Below are 15,910 nucleotides of genomic sequence, written 5' to 3'. Positions count from 1 at the left end.
AAAAAAATTGTAAACATCATTGTTTTACTTGAATTAATTTTTTTTTCTTATCTTATTAGGTATCTTCCGTGCGACTCTTTTCGACTCTTTCTTCTTTTACGATTGCAAATTTCTTATCAGTCACAACTGATAAGACGCGATTGATATAAGACTGTTAAGTCTCAGTGCTTTAGCACTGCTACGATATTATCTTTCTTTGGTAATAGCGGAGAATTTACTTTTATTACCAAGCTTTGTGGAAAGGAAACGTGGCAATATTTTAACATATTATCGAGATTTCTCATTGTAGTATGATAAATATTTTTTTTAACAAGAAATCCGTATTCTTCTTTTTATCGAAAGTTTTTTTATTCTTTGATTATTTATTCGTGTTTTGTACGTGAGTTCTGTAATGTATTAACAGCTTGCGCTTTTTATATTTGTCATTACTATCAGATCGGAAAAGCGAGATATTTAAATGAAGTCGGAAACGAAGTTCGAGAAGCTAATAACTGCGTTGAATTATCCGAGTTGACAACCCATGATAAATTGCTTTTGATAAAAGCGTACCACTATTTCGTATTTTGATTCGTCCATTTCCCCTTGCATTTCGTAAAACTTTAATAATGTTTAAAGATTCATGCGACCCAAGAACGATTCGATTAGCGAGTGAATTTTTAACAATGTTGTTGTAGATTTAAAATTCTGGCTGTATCCATTGTCCATTAACCTGTAATTCCGTTCGTTTCTGTATCATTATTTTGTATTGAGAAAACGATCGTGGATTGTCATATAAATTGGGACACAAAGCTTCGGCAATGGAAATACTAACGAGATTGTGGAACGTTTCCTTTCCTCTTATTTTCGAAATTGATTTCGCCATTTACTTTTCTGACAAGATGTCACGGATGACATCGCGACGCTCTAAAATCCGTACGACGGCCTTCAACGGATGTTACTACTCCCGTTGCATCTGCGATATTTTGACAGCCATGGATTTTCGGGACATTGGATTTCCGTCCTACATTGATCCGCCTCGAAAATCTCGTGGGATTTTACAAAAGGAGATACCAGGCAGAGAGCGTACAACGTGCGATTCATTTCCGTAATTTCACAACGCTCTGTAACTCGGTAACGATGATTTTTTACAATCGATTTTTATGTCGCAAGAATACTATCTGGATTGTGATCGCTTTATTCTCCATAGCGCAAAAATATTTCATGATAAATGCGGTTACTGTCGTGTTTATTTTAATATTTAGATTTACCATTTTTACTTTTACTTTTTTTCCACCGTCGTATTATGTTCCTCGCACACCATTAAACATCGTGGACATTGGTAAACGATAAGCGATGAGCTTCGAGTTTTGAAGCAAGCGCGAAAATTTATTTGCAAAAAAATAATTCCGAGCAACTCAATGAACGTGACAACGAAAATGATAACGTTTGTAATTCACGTGTTATCTTGAAATATCATTAAAAATTAAAACTGTGTGAAATATTAACGAAGTTCTTAAAAATTTCATTCCATTCAATAAAGATTCCATTACGATATAGGTTATATATTCACCGATAACCACACAGAAATGCTATAATCAATAATTATCACTATCCGATAATATATGGACTATCGATCCTGCTCTGGTTTCACGCAACACTACCGTGATTATCGGTGATGTATACAATTTCATTGAATAACGCGTGTTTATGAATTTTATTTAATAGCTGGCGTGCTTACTCACCTTCCCATTCATCGCTCGCAAGTCATCGCTTATCGCTCGCCGATGTACACGCGGTCTTACATTACACTTGTACCCAGTTTCGTCTCCGTGCCGCGGAGCATGTCGCGACATAATGTTGCGTTGAAACCTCGGGACCCGAAATCTCACGCGAGGGATCGCGCGGGTCAACTTTTCACCTTCAAGTACGCGGAGACCCTGGCGGGGATCCGATAAGAAACGTATTTCGATGATCGATTTGTCGCAGCGCCGCGCCGTCTCTCCCGCGCCCGGTTTCCTATAATCCGGCGCTGACCGTTGCTCTCGGTGCGGCCAAACGTCATATCGGCACGAGTAAAATATCGAGAAGCTCGCGATCTGACGACTGCCGTTGAAGATTAATCGTAACCGTGGCTACTCCCGATAGATTTTCCAATTTCGATATGACGTTGAAAAAGTAGTCGCGACCTCGTGCAGGGGGCGATCAGCTAGACGGAAATGCACGCTCGAACGGAGGGTACTAAGTATTCTAAATTGATATCACTCGCCGTAATCTCGATTGATTATCAGTCTGTTGTTCTGTATGACATATTACTGGTCACTGCGCGATTACATCAATTACCGATTTTTTTATTTGACCCAACCGATGATTAATTGCCGGTATACACAGGCCTGACCTACTTAAAGCGGTAAATTTGATAAATCTACAAAAAACTATTCTATTGATTTCTATATTTATTCTTACACGACGTATAATTTTATAACACGAATAGTATTATAGAACTTTTCTGTGGGATATTATCTACTTTCTTGGCGAATTTCTTAGCAATTGTAAACGTTCGTTTTTTTTTTCTTGAACTTTCAGCAATCAATATTTATGAGTTTGCTATTTGCAGTACAGAGCATTATTAATGCTTTGCGGTTTACATATTTTTACGCCGCGATATCATTAAAAACTCATTTGTGTACAGCATTTGTATATTAAAAAACGCTTTTATTAAATCGATATAATTTTTCCAACGTTCATGTTCACTAACGACTCCTTCCAAGAAGTGCTTTAAATGTTCAAAACATTCATATGTTCGGTACGAGCTCTTTTTGTGAAAAAGTGAGCCTACTGTTATAACGTTGTCATGAATGACCAAGAGATGATTTTTTGCGAGTGGATCTTGCAAGAAGGACAGGAGAAAACGCGGTGGCGGCGGAATGCATCTCGTCAAATGGAGCTCATGCACGAGAACACTCAGTACTCCGAAATGCACCTGAAAATTTGTTTTACCGCGCGGTGAAAACAAAAGTGTGTGTACCTCGCCAAATGGGAAAACTTTGTGGTCCGACGACGAAAGGGATTACGCGAGAACGTTGCATCCAACTACACGTGTACGTGCCTGTACACGTGTCGAATATAAAAACGAGATACACAAATGAGAACTCGCTAGAGAAATTTCGAATTTTCTCTTGACAATAAATAACAAACTAACGAATTGAAGAGACATTTATTCGTTCTTACGCTTCTCCGTTCCGAATAATTCTTTAATTGGATAAGAATATATCTGAATAATTGTAAACCGATTTGTTTATTAAAACTTTTTTCATTATATATTTTATCATTATATATTATTACTTCGACGGAGGAATAGATCGCGGGCGAAAGGCGAAATAGAGTGAATTCCTGTTGAAACTGAAAAGCTATTTGGTCAGTCATTCGACATTGTTATTTCAGCTCAGTCACTGAAGCGAAGCGTGGAAGCATTAATTACTTACGCGTCAGTAGTTTACTCGAAAATGGCTTCGAGTCAGCTGACGTGAAACAAGAAATCCCACTAGGAGTGCGAAAGGTTAACGGAAACGATATTTCCATGCGCGTCAGCGGAGATATGAAGCCACTTCTCTCCCCCGCGTCAGCGGTGTAGCCAGATGTGGTGGAATCCGCGCGCGTCTGAGCGAACGCGCCCGGGGGGGATGAATCGAATCGCGCGCAGCGCTAAGAAAGGTAATCGTTGCCGAGGGTGGCGGCCGACCGCAGCCGCGGGGCGCGATGGAACTGGAAATTCCGAAACCAGAAATTCAGAGCTCGATAACACCAACGGGACCATAAATGTAGCGTTTCGCAACGACGTGCGCCGTGCAGCACGGCCGGGCGATATACGCTGCTGTTTCCCACCGGAAGTTATAATTGTTTGCCGAGTTTCTCTGGTACTCGATGCCCCGGGGAGAGCCACGTTGTATCTGACTCCACTCTTCCTGGTGTTTTCAACGGAGATAGAGAGATGAATACCGAAGAGGGAGGGGAGGGGGGGGGGCAGAATGAGCGAGGAAGAGAGTGATAGAGAGGAGAGTTACTCGCGTTACTCGCGCACGGCCGTATGATTTTGTTACGAGCATTATGACGACTTTCGCCCGTATGCGCAATTTTGTTATCCAAGCGTTTCCTTGCGTGCACGAGGTATAGGTTAAAAGATTCGGACAGATCGTTTCTCACCTGTTCGAACGTCCACGCACTGTCGATGGCCTTCGACGGAATGGAATTTCAATGACGAACGGATATGACACCGCGAACTTTTCAGTGGTCTGAACTTGAAATAACTAATGAGATGCCCCGAAGTGTGTAATACTAAGTAACTCATAATGCGGAAGGTCGACCTCGAAGGCGAAACGACACTTTATCGGCATCGGCGCTTTTGTTTGCGTGTGTCACGTGTATCGTAAATTTCAGCCTTTTGTTCGTCTAGGTATATTTTTCGACTCTCTATACGATGTCGCCACGTTGCGACCTGCTTTGGAAAGCGAAAAAGAATATCGAAACTACGTTCTCTCTTTCTTTCTCTCTCTCTCTCTCTCTCTCTCTTTCTGCGAAAAATATTAACGATAAATTCGCCGTTTCTTTGCGTTCATGCTGTTCCTCGTCCCACCGCGCTATCTTGAGCCATATCCCTGCGCACGCGGGAAGGCTAATATCTTTTATCATTTTTTAGACCGTTTTTTAGATCGTTTCGCGATCCGGGTGGTAATCGAAAATGCGGTATAAGAGCGATATCGTATATAAATACCGCCGTAAACTCGCGGGATGATCATAATACCTGAATGCATATAACATATATCTTCAGGCAATTTTACATTTGGGACGATACTGTTACGTTATTATATACATTCACATAGATTCCGGCAAAATAAGTAATCTATATGAATAACTTAGAAAAAGTTATTCCGGTTTTTCTGCAATATTTCACGCGCGTAAAATTTAAAATACAAAAACAAGTTATGTCTAATATGCTGCAGTAAATATTGAAGCTGAAATTCGTCATATCTTTCTTTTTTCTTCCGCGTTATCTTTATCTATCCTTCTACACGGCAGCTTGTATTTTGCACTATATTTGTATGCAAATGCGTAACATACATCTGCAGTCGATCATATATTCAGTGCGACGTTGTTACATATTTATAAATATTACGATGAATTCTGGCGAATGGAAGGTATGAAAAAACTTTCTATATTTTTCAGTGAATTATTTCTTTACAACATAAAGTAATTTGGATCAGCTATACTTGATTTTATTTTTATAGTACATTGCGAAGCTCCAAAATGAAGATTTCGTTTATTATCGCATCCGTTTGATTACATCTGTTTCACAAATAAGGGATCGCTTTTAAAAAATTGATATCCCAAGTAGACGCGTCAAAGCGAACGCGTAAAATCCCGTCGCGCTTCTCGCACGAAAAGTGAATCCCCTTTCTTTTTCCACGTCGACGAAAGAGACACATACGCACTCCGGGGGTGCGTGTTATGTCGACGCGTGAGTGCACGTATAAATATTTATCCGCGGGTACCGCGGTGCGTGCAGCCGCCCCTCTTGACTCTAGTCTGACACACACGCGCGCGCGCGCGCACGCGTGGCATATTTTTTTTCTCTCCCCCTTGTCTGGAATCAACTTTGCAACGGGTTTACAACGAAGGAAAAAAGTTTTTTCGTCGTGCTACGGCTGGGCCGGTGCCGCATAAATTTGTATTCACACCGCCAACCCCGTCGTAACTTTATGTTCCGTAAATTCGCGGTGTATTTATGGAAAATAATCAGCGTTCTCTCCGTCTGAAATTGTTAACGTCACTTGCTTCAGGAATCTTCGCCGTCGCGTTGCATAGCGATGTGCCCCTCCTTTTTTGCATTAATGCATCTCCAGCGGGGGCTTTTTGCCGTAGATCGGTGGCATCTGTCACTGTCGCCCCGATCGTTCCTATCATGACTTACGTGTTCCGATAAGAAATTGCGCATCGTAGAAATTGCACTGAATTACGGTCGCGCTCGTTAATGGCTGTTACCAGTCAGAGAAGAGACTTTTTCGATAATTTGATTAATTAATAATTTTATCTGAAATAACGATCGTAAGATTTATGAATCTGTCGCGCCATTAAGATCTGCTTGCCGATAGCACAGCACCGGTGGAATTCATTTTCTTGATTGTTAATTATTCTTTTGTAGACATAAAATATTTATATTAGAATTTATATTTTTTGCGTGTTGCATGCTGAATTTATAAGAAAAATGAGCTATTTTATTATTGTTTCAAATAAATCGTATTCATTTGCATTCATCCATATTTTTTTACTTCGTCTAACGTTTAGTTTCACATTTTTTACTCTTATCAGCACGCATCGTAGCACACATACACGAAACATCACGCATTGGTATCTAGCTGATTGTAAGCGGCGCAAATCTTAAGTGGCTACGCGTGCTCGTAAATGTTCTTAACGATTTTCCTGTAAAAAATCCATGTTGCGAAGGAAACGGAAGCAAAAGTTACGACCTGTAAGAGATTTATACGTCGCGTTACTGTTTTAATAAGCAAAACGCGAGCGTAAAGTCGGTCACTCAATGAAAGAAAAGCGAGAAACAAAATTCACGTTTGATAATATTTTTTTTTTACGTCGCATTTGTTTTATTACGTCAATTTATTATAAATTTATTGGATCAAAAATTAGAAAATTAGAGAAACATAAGTACAAATCATGTATGTGAGATTGGATGTCTTAACAATTTCTGCATATAAAATTCTTTAATATAATAAACATGAATAAAGGAAAAGAGCATCTAAAGGCATTTTTAGATGCTCAAATGCTTGCAAATTGTCAGAAGAATAAGGATAAAATTATTTTTTACAATAAGAAGTTTCTAAATAATTGTTGGGAATTTTTTAAAATCTGATTAATTTTGCGAGTCACTATATAAATGTAATCAGGTTTTAGTACGCGTCGATAGAATGCAACGTCGCCCTTTCACGTCAAAGCTGGAAATCTTTCGTAAAATTGAAATAGCGCCTCGACGTGATAGCGGAAACGTAAACGAGGGCGATGAGCGAGAAAGAGAGAGAGAGGCTGAGAATGAAAACGCGTCTCTCGCACGGAGTAATTAAAACTCTGAAAGTCTCCAAGTCGCCTCAGACTCCACGTAATTTGCAAAAGCCCTTCTCCCTTCCTTCTCTCTCGATAGCGCGCGAGAATGAACGAACTGCCGACTTCCCTGACCGAGTACTTTCCCCGTATCTCTTGCGCTATCGAAACCCTACTATTTTCTTATGTCGTTTTTCGCGATGATTATAATCTCGGTTACTTAACAACGGTCGTTCTACCACTTCCTTCCGCGCGCCCTCGCTCGTTCGCTCCTTCCTTTAATTCTTGCGACCCATTTTGACGACGCGAGGTTGTCGAGCCCTGTGAAAGCGAATGATAGACCGTGCATGCATTTCGATCGGTTCAGTAGAGTAAAAAAAAAAATTAATAAATTGCCGCCGCGTATAAAAAGTGAGCGGCGGAGGAGGGACCACGCCGCAGGAGCGTTTTGAGGGATGGAAGTCGGTGGGGTGACAAGTTGTGTCGTTGCGGTGCGGATGGTGGTGGGCCAGGGTGAGCTTTTTAAAAACCGGATACAGCCGGAGTGTTGACCATTGAAACGCTGGCGTGTGGATGCGCGACCCTTTGAAGCTCGATATACCATATACCGATATACCATGGATGTGTTTACCTGTACCTTCTCCCATACTACCTCGCAGAGGGTTCGATCTGCCAAGCACCGAGCGCACGGGATGGTAGTTGGCAGTCTGCAGCGTGGAATCACCGGCGTTTCGCGCAACTTTATCACGGTTTTGAAGCGACGGATTTAAGAGGGATAGAATCTCTTTTGCGAGTAGAATGAATAAACCCGAGAGTTTAGAGGCGTGTAGATAATTACGCTCTGTTTCGTGAGCCGTGATTATCTTGATTCTTTATGGATTAAATTATAAATTACCTTTTGTAGGACTGAGACATTTTTTTAATATAAATAAATTACACGCAGACAATAAATATCTGTATTTATTTTTTCTGAAGAAACAAAATCTGCAAAAGTGGATTTCCATATCATATGGAACTCTAGCGTTCCAGATTCACCTTGAGATAAGATATCTCTCTCTGAGATAAGATATCTGTACGTGAATACATTACGATAGCGAATCGATGTAAAAAACAGAAGACACATACATGTCAAAAGAGAATCACATTGGAAACTGCGTCAGCTGCAACCGATATATAGGTTGTTCATAAGTCTCATCTAATTAAAATTATACGGCTAACGAATGGCAAAGAGCCGCGAGCTGTACAGGTCGTCGGACGCACATTTCACGCGCGCGCGTGCCGATACATAAATGAGAGAGACAAAAAAGAGCAGCAAAAAAATGTACGCTGCCGTCAAAGCTAAATCTCTCGAAGCGCGGATTATCGATGCGCGCAGCTAGAAGGTGCGCTTTACCGGCACATCGTGGACGCTTTTTTTGTGTCTCTCCACTGCTACGCAGCGTGACGATGAGATTCGCATGCGTGCCAGTTTATATATATATATATATATGTATATATATATATATATATATATATATATATATACTTTTTTTAGTACCGCCAGTACTCCGCCGGCAAAGTTGGAAATTTAACCACCAACGTGCGCGAATACGAAGAATGTATTACCGGGACAGGTGCGAGTAAAGCGGCATTTCCGGGTTACGACGCCCGATGCGTCCGCCGAGAACAATGGGAAATGAATTTGTCTCTCGTTTCGCGTATGGAAATTTTGAGCTGCGATGCGGCAATGCGGCATGTTATCGCAAAACGCTAAAGGAATGAATAAATAACTATTCTTTTGCGAAAATATATTTGCACATATATTACAAAAGCAGTGGCAAGTTAATTGAATTTGCAAGATATTATTTATCATTGTAACTACCCTGATTTATTGATGTATTGTTGTCTATTAACGTGTTTTATTTCAGTAATGCATATTTTATTGGTATCGTATTTCACGGCGATCCTGCTATTATTGTTTTGTGATTATTGCATTAAATGAATAAATATCTTAAAATACTAAACCCGAAGGTATAAAATGATACTATCTCGTACTTGTTTATTCTGTTAGTAGTAAAATAATATTAAAATAATTTAAATTTTAATATAAATCATTTCTATTAAATTTCTATTGAATATTGAATGTTGGATTCTGATGGAATTTTAGTTTTATGCTTTTATAAGGTATTTTTTAATAGTTGACGAGAAACTCGATGACCATTTGATTTAGAATCAGAAATCTCTAAAAGAAGCAGAACTTTATCTTTCGATATTACATCGCTTACGCGCTTTTTTAGATCAGCCTTAATGGTTCATTTTATTTCATTTTCGCCGTCGCATCAACTGGAGATGCTTTTTTGCGTATTTCGTTTTTGCAATCTCTTTGCAGTCTCGACCGATTTCGGAAATCGGTTATAATGGACGATGTCGATATGATAACCGCGCCGAGATGACGACGGTTGAAATGAATACGGATGCTGCACGTGCGAAGGCCAATAACGTGTTCTCGCGACTTACATTTTGCGACACTACAAACCTCACGAGAAGTTCCATTATTCTCACAAATTCTCATTCTCAGAGAAATTTTACACTTTTATTACACTCCTGGAAATTTTATATCTATTTACTATTACGACTTTATTCCATATCTGCGAAATAATATGCGTGAATTCTTGAATTTCTGTTTTTCTGAGAGACGAGTCGTATTTATAATCGTTATTAAAACATCTCGTGTTAAAAGACGATTTGGGAGGGAGATACACAGAATAAAGTTTCATTTCTTGAGACATACATGATTCAATATTTTGATTGGAGGTTAACTGAAAGTATACTCGCAATCAGATGAATATGAAAAGCGAGTAATTATTCCCGTGAAATTTGACATTATTAAAATACGGTTATGGAATACTGCATCAAATAATATGTGAGATAGTTGTTGGATTTCATTATCAAAGACATATCCAATGGGATAATAGAAGATAATAGTTGTCTCTACGAGAGATGTTACATTTATCTATATTTTTATAATTTTAACTTTTACATATACATTTACATATATATTATATATTTGATAATTTAATTTTTCTTACAAAGATCCATTACCTTAATAAAAAATGTCGCTCACTAATGTATAGCGGAAGTGTGACTGTGTTGAAATTCCCGGTGGTCTCCCGCTCTTTCTCTCAGATTCGTTCGTTGCACCCGTGTAACACTATACTCGCGAAAATACGGTTAATTACGATCGCGTGTATTAATCATTACATTAAAACAATATACTTTAATCGCACTTTGCACGACAACTGCCGATGTTTATCGCACGCGATGCGCATTTTACTATTTTATACTGCGACGATTCGTTGCAATGTTCGATACGTCCAGCGGCTCATGTATTATTCCGCCCTCTTTTAATCCGAAAATAACGAACAAATTACGTTTAAATTAACGAAAAAATCAAAGCTCGATGCAAAATATTTTCGAATCGTTCGTAAGCGTTTGTTAAATCGGTTATCGCTTGCGCGCATGTAAATATCATGGCGAAACGATACCAATTCCCATTCTCTCCCATTTTGATTTTTAAGTGAAACGAATAAATTGCACGAGATACTAAAAATAGCCGATAAATTTGTAATTGTTAATCGCGGAGGTTTAATTACACGGGGTAATAATCGAGCTGTAGGAAATAATCACAGATCTCGACGAGATAATAACAACAATACGGAAACAGCATGCGCCGTTTACCTGCCAACTCGAATATCTTCGGGCGAATTTCATAGCGCACGGCGACCTTGCGTATGCGGCAACGTGCGATATTCGGCGTGCGATACCAAGGACGTATACCAGCCAGCCATTATAAAATTTAGTATTATATAAAGTACTATAGGGGAAGATATATATACATATATATATGTATGTCAAATCTTTCATTTTTTTTCCATTTTAAAATTAATTTTAATAAGCGAGCAGCTATACATTTTTCGTTTTGCGGACTTTTTAGCGTAAAATAATAATTTTTGTTCGGAAGAGCATTCTGAAGAAATTGTTACTTGAATTCGAATTGATAAGAAATATGTTTCTTAATCTAATCGATGTGTATATAAATGTATGTATATTACTAATAGTAAATTTTATTCTTTGCTTATATATACATTATCTTTTTTTAATTTGAATACTTCATTACTTAATTATTTTATTTAAAAAAAATTAATTAAACGCGTTATTAAAAAAAATTAATTAACGGAAAAAAGGATTAATTTTTTAATTGAAATGACTATTATACAACTATTTTAGTATATGACTATAATACGGGCCTGTCTGACCTTTTTTATCTTGAAATCGTTGCATCTTGCATTGTTGAGTAGTACATTTGTTATATCGTGGAAGTTTTATGATTTCTAAAACTTTGAATTTTTCTCTTGTCTCTGGCTTCAATTTTTTAATCATCCAACTTTTATAGTTTATTTTCAAGTCCATATTCGGAGTTGTCATATAAATTGCAGCAAATTTTTTGTGACAACGTGATAACTTATCGTTTCTCTAATATATTTTATGCTTTGATCTTACAATTAAATATTTTAGATTTGATTTATTATTAAATCGTCTCGTATCTAGACATGAATTGATTTACTTTGGTCCACTGAAAACTGGAGAAAACTGGAGTACGATCGAAATTTCGTTTTCTCTGCTTCTGTATTTTCCATTAAATATTTTTTTTTTCTATTTCATTTCATCACAGTTGGGTTATGTCTCCTTCGACAAAGCCGGATTATTGAACGATCTTCCGAACCACAAAAACATCGATTTGAAATTTATCGAGCGGTAGCAACAGCAATATCCGCGAGAAATATCGCCGGCATATAGGTACAAGTTCGAGAGTTTCCGTAATTAAATATTGAAGAGCGCGTATTACAGAAGTGGCGATTTAATCGGCTTTAGAGCTGTCGGCAAATCGGGTTTGCCTGTGAGATCCAACTCTTTGTCCCTTTTTTTTTTTTGCGCGTGGTATTTCGATCCGGGATATCGCGCTCGCAAACGCAAGTGTATACAGTGGGCGACGTACGAATTTTGCGCGCTCACGCGTATTTACGAGTGACACGGGACTTCGGATTTCGATAAAAGCTTAATCACGCGCTGCCAATGAGAATCGATGGCGGGTTGCTAATAAATTAAGAAGCGAAAAACGATCCTGCACATATCCGGAAAATATTTTAACAATGACGCACGATTTTTATTAAATATCTCTCCCCTTCCCATTCCCGAGAACGGTAACGCTGCTTCTTCGTGACGTGAACGCTCTATAATTCTTTGCTTGCTTTTCGCGCATCGAAGAACGCGTCGGATGTTATTTATTTTCGTGGCAAGACAGGGCGAACGAAGAATTATAGGCGTCGCCTGTTGGCTCGTAAACGGAATTTATTAATACACGGTCAACCGTAATAAACTACGTTACGCTGCGACGGCCGGGTAGTTCCGACATCGGCGTGGCAATCTCAGACTCGTTTGGCACTTGTTATGAATCAATTGTTCGTGCACGTGCTTGCGACGGGGCCGTTACTTCAATTTTTACGAGACGAAAATATTTTCGACGGACTAAAGAAAAAAAAATCAACATCGCTATATTATTTATCTTGGCCGCGATAAATTTACGGTTGCCTTCGTTACGGTCAATATTCTTCGACCAAGTAAGCTTTGCTTGAGTTTTACAATCCGCTGGCCGCCCGACGTTATGATTGAGTTACTAATAACGTTACTTTTTACTCGACTTTCTGGAAAGCGCTCGCCTCCACACGCCGGCGATTTCTTCGCCGCCGTCGTGAAAATTACGAGCGTAGGCGCCACCGACGTCGCTGCCAATGCTGTAGTTTCAAGAGGTGTTTAACAAGCTCGTGAAATTGATAGGTTCAGGAAAATATTTTGTGGGTTAAATTGAAAAGCCAATGTACAGAATATCATAAATGCCAAAGAGGGAATATGAGAAATTGTTGCCTTTATATAAATAATATTTATACGTTTATAAAATTAAAATATTTATGTATGACAATCGCGTGTTGCAATAAATTACTGCAGATTACAAACTGTTGAATTTAGAACTTATATTAACAAGGAAGGAAATTTGAAAATATATCCGTTTACAGACTTTTTTAATAAATTTTTCAATTACATTTTTTCAGGTTTACTCAGTTTGCGTACTTTATCAAACAACGCCCGTCCAATTTTAGCTTTTTCAGCTCAGTTATTACAATCTATTTCTGTACGATTATTCCGAACAACAATCGAGATAGAACCCACAAAGTCGATCCAAAATCAGAGGCGGATAAGCACCCGGAATTAGAAACTATGCGGAAATTCGATCGGGAAGACTCTAAGGGTTCGTCGACCGTTAGTTACGACGTTGCCGCCGATCGATAAGGAGACTTCCGTTTTACAATTAAGGTCGGCCACTTTCGCGCCCTATACTTTATCGAAGTGCAAGTACACGGGTATCCGGACCGCGGAATATACGTTAAGATGGATAGCAATAATTTTGGCACGGGCTATCATTTGCCTATCGCGAGGAGAAGCAAAGTGGTCTCCGTTTCCTGCTCGTAGCGATGAAAGATTTAAGATAACGATTTCAAACGCACGGAGTTCGCGTAAAACGGGGCTATTTGGTTTACGGGTCTTTTCAGCTCTGCCAACACACACCGCCCGCGCCGGTGGATGGAAAAAGTTTAGTCGTTACAGTTGCGCTTTAATATTCGATGTTTTCATGCGGATGCATCGTACAAGGTTTCAGTTTGCATGTAGAAAGCAATATAATAATGTCCATAAAAAAATAAACAAGCTGAATAATGTTTATAACATGTCATCTTGAAATTATACCGAAAAAAAAATAGATATTTGAATGATATTTATTGCGCTGCTATTCGAACTCTGATATGTAAAAATCGTAAGAAAATATATCATAATCGCGGAAATAGAATTCCATTCCGAGAGCATTGCTTACAGGTACGCAGACCCCGTGTGTGAATAATATCGGTGGATTAAAAATTGTTCACACAATAGAGACGCGCGCAACAGATCTGATTTATTACGCCCCGCGTGATAGAGTAATATTTAAACTCGGAGCAGTATCGATAGCTCCGAAATTCTTTTTTTGTACGCATGTGTACGATGAATCAATTTTTATTATACGTTCGATAGGTCTCTCTCGCGATAGAGGACATCGCGCGTTATTTCCACTTCCTGGAATAACGGCCGTTTCTATTACATTCTTGATGGAATCCGTATTGCTAAAAGTATACCGCCACGCGAAAAATCCTTGTAACCGTTTTCCGCGAGACTTATGGTCGCCGTTCGCGGCGATAAATATTACCGTCCGACAACAATGTGCCCTCGGAACGTCTATTACTTGCATGTGAAAGAAAGGATTTATCGGCGATATCGTCCCAACTGAGAATTCTACCGTCTTTTATTACAAGATACGTTCCCGACGACGAGAGGAGTGCGCCCGTCTACATGACAATATTTACTCGGTTGTCAGTCGTTCAGCCTGTCTCTGTGGTGCACCTGCTAAGAAATATCGTGTAGAATTTTCTTCCATTTCGAAAAACGAAGTGTAGTGTCTCGTTATATGAGCGCTTTTTACTTATATGTATATAAAACGCATATAGATGTAACCGCGATATTCTGTTCAAAAGATGTAGATCATTATTCGTATTTATTCGTATTATCTTTACCGTCATTAAGAGTGAATTATCTATTTTTACTCCTGCATACGACTGCAGAAAACGCCAGTGTATTCACCACGTTTATATCTCTATTTTCGACGTCTCTAATAATTTTTTGTAAGAGATACGTAGCACAAATTATTTATAATTCTCGCTTCAGTGGAATGGCGTGTCCTTTGAACCGAGTTATTAATAGCTAAATTCATATAGATTACGGTGCTTTCTGTAATTCGTGATAGTATGCGGGATGATAGTCCAGGGGCGTTCGCCGCAAACGCACGTCGGCATGTGCATAATTTGTGTGTGCGCCGCGTGCTCGTACGCTCAGGCGTCGGTTCAAAGGGGGTACGTAAGGGGCGCGTCCGCGATCGATGAGATCCATCGATCTAGGAGAGGGTAAAGGGGAGGGAAGAGTAGGAGGAGAGGCAGGAACGACGTCGTGTGTGCCGCGCGGGTACGCTCGGACAGTACGAATTATGCACCGCCCGCGAATGCAAAGTGCATGCGGAACAAACCTCGCGCCCGAATGCCCCCGAATGGACGGAATTGCGTCTCTTCCCCTCTTCTCCGTCGTGCACGCCGCGCTTCCCGTATACGCGAGCTTCCCGCCGCTGCCTGATGCATGTGTGCACCCAGGTACTCAAAGATACTCTCGCGCGCCGGTACAAAGTACTCGGTGCCGCGCCGGCGGCGAACGCGCACGAGTTAACGTCCCACGAGGAAGTCTCGTTTCTTCCTCCACCCTTTATTGCACCGCGCAACGTCGGCCTCCCTCTTACCCGGAGGTCGTCTTCGTTCCTCGCTTTATCGTCTTCCCCCAGCCCCTCGCTCGGGATCTCTCCTCTCCTTCTATCTCACCGTGCATTATTCCAGTCACTCGTCGTGGCGGTATACTGCACGCGTAGGAACACACACTCATTCCCTTTGTGCCTTTTGCATAAAAGAAACTCTCCGGTACTCGGAAGGATCGAAAAAGTAACGCGAGATCAAACGCCGCAAGGACTTTGCGTACCGCGTACGTCGGGCTTTTACCGTGTGTGCAAAACGGAGTTTTCCCGCGACGTATTGAGATACAGAGAGGCACAGAGAATGAGCGAGCGAGCGAGAGAGAGAAAGTGAGTCGACAAGGCACACAGGGGATA

General features: G+C 39.9%; 1 protein-coding gene across 1 annotated transcript in view; it reads left to right on the top strand.

Annotated features, from left to right (window-relative positions):
* The window catches only part of LOC105455987 (E3 ubiquitin-protein ligase MYCBP2), a 180,610-nt gene that overhangs the window by 28,336 nt on the left and 136,364 nt on the right, over positions 1-15,910 (top strand). The window lies entirely within an intron of this gene.

This window comes from Wasmannia auropunctata, unplaced genomic scaffold, assembly GCF_000956235.1.
Source record: "Wasmannia auropunctata unplaced genomic scaffold, wasmannia.A_1.0 LD336106.1, whole genome shotgun sequence".
NCBI classification, from domain to species: domain Eukaryota; kingdom Metazoa; phylum Arthropoda; class Insecta; order Hymenoptera; family Formicidae; genus Wasmannia; species Wasmannia auropunctata.
The sequence above is the reverse complement of the archived record's forward strand: the minus strand, read 5'-3'. Positions and strand labels throughout refer to the sequence as shown.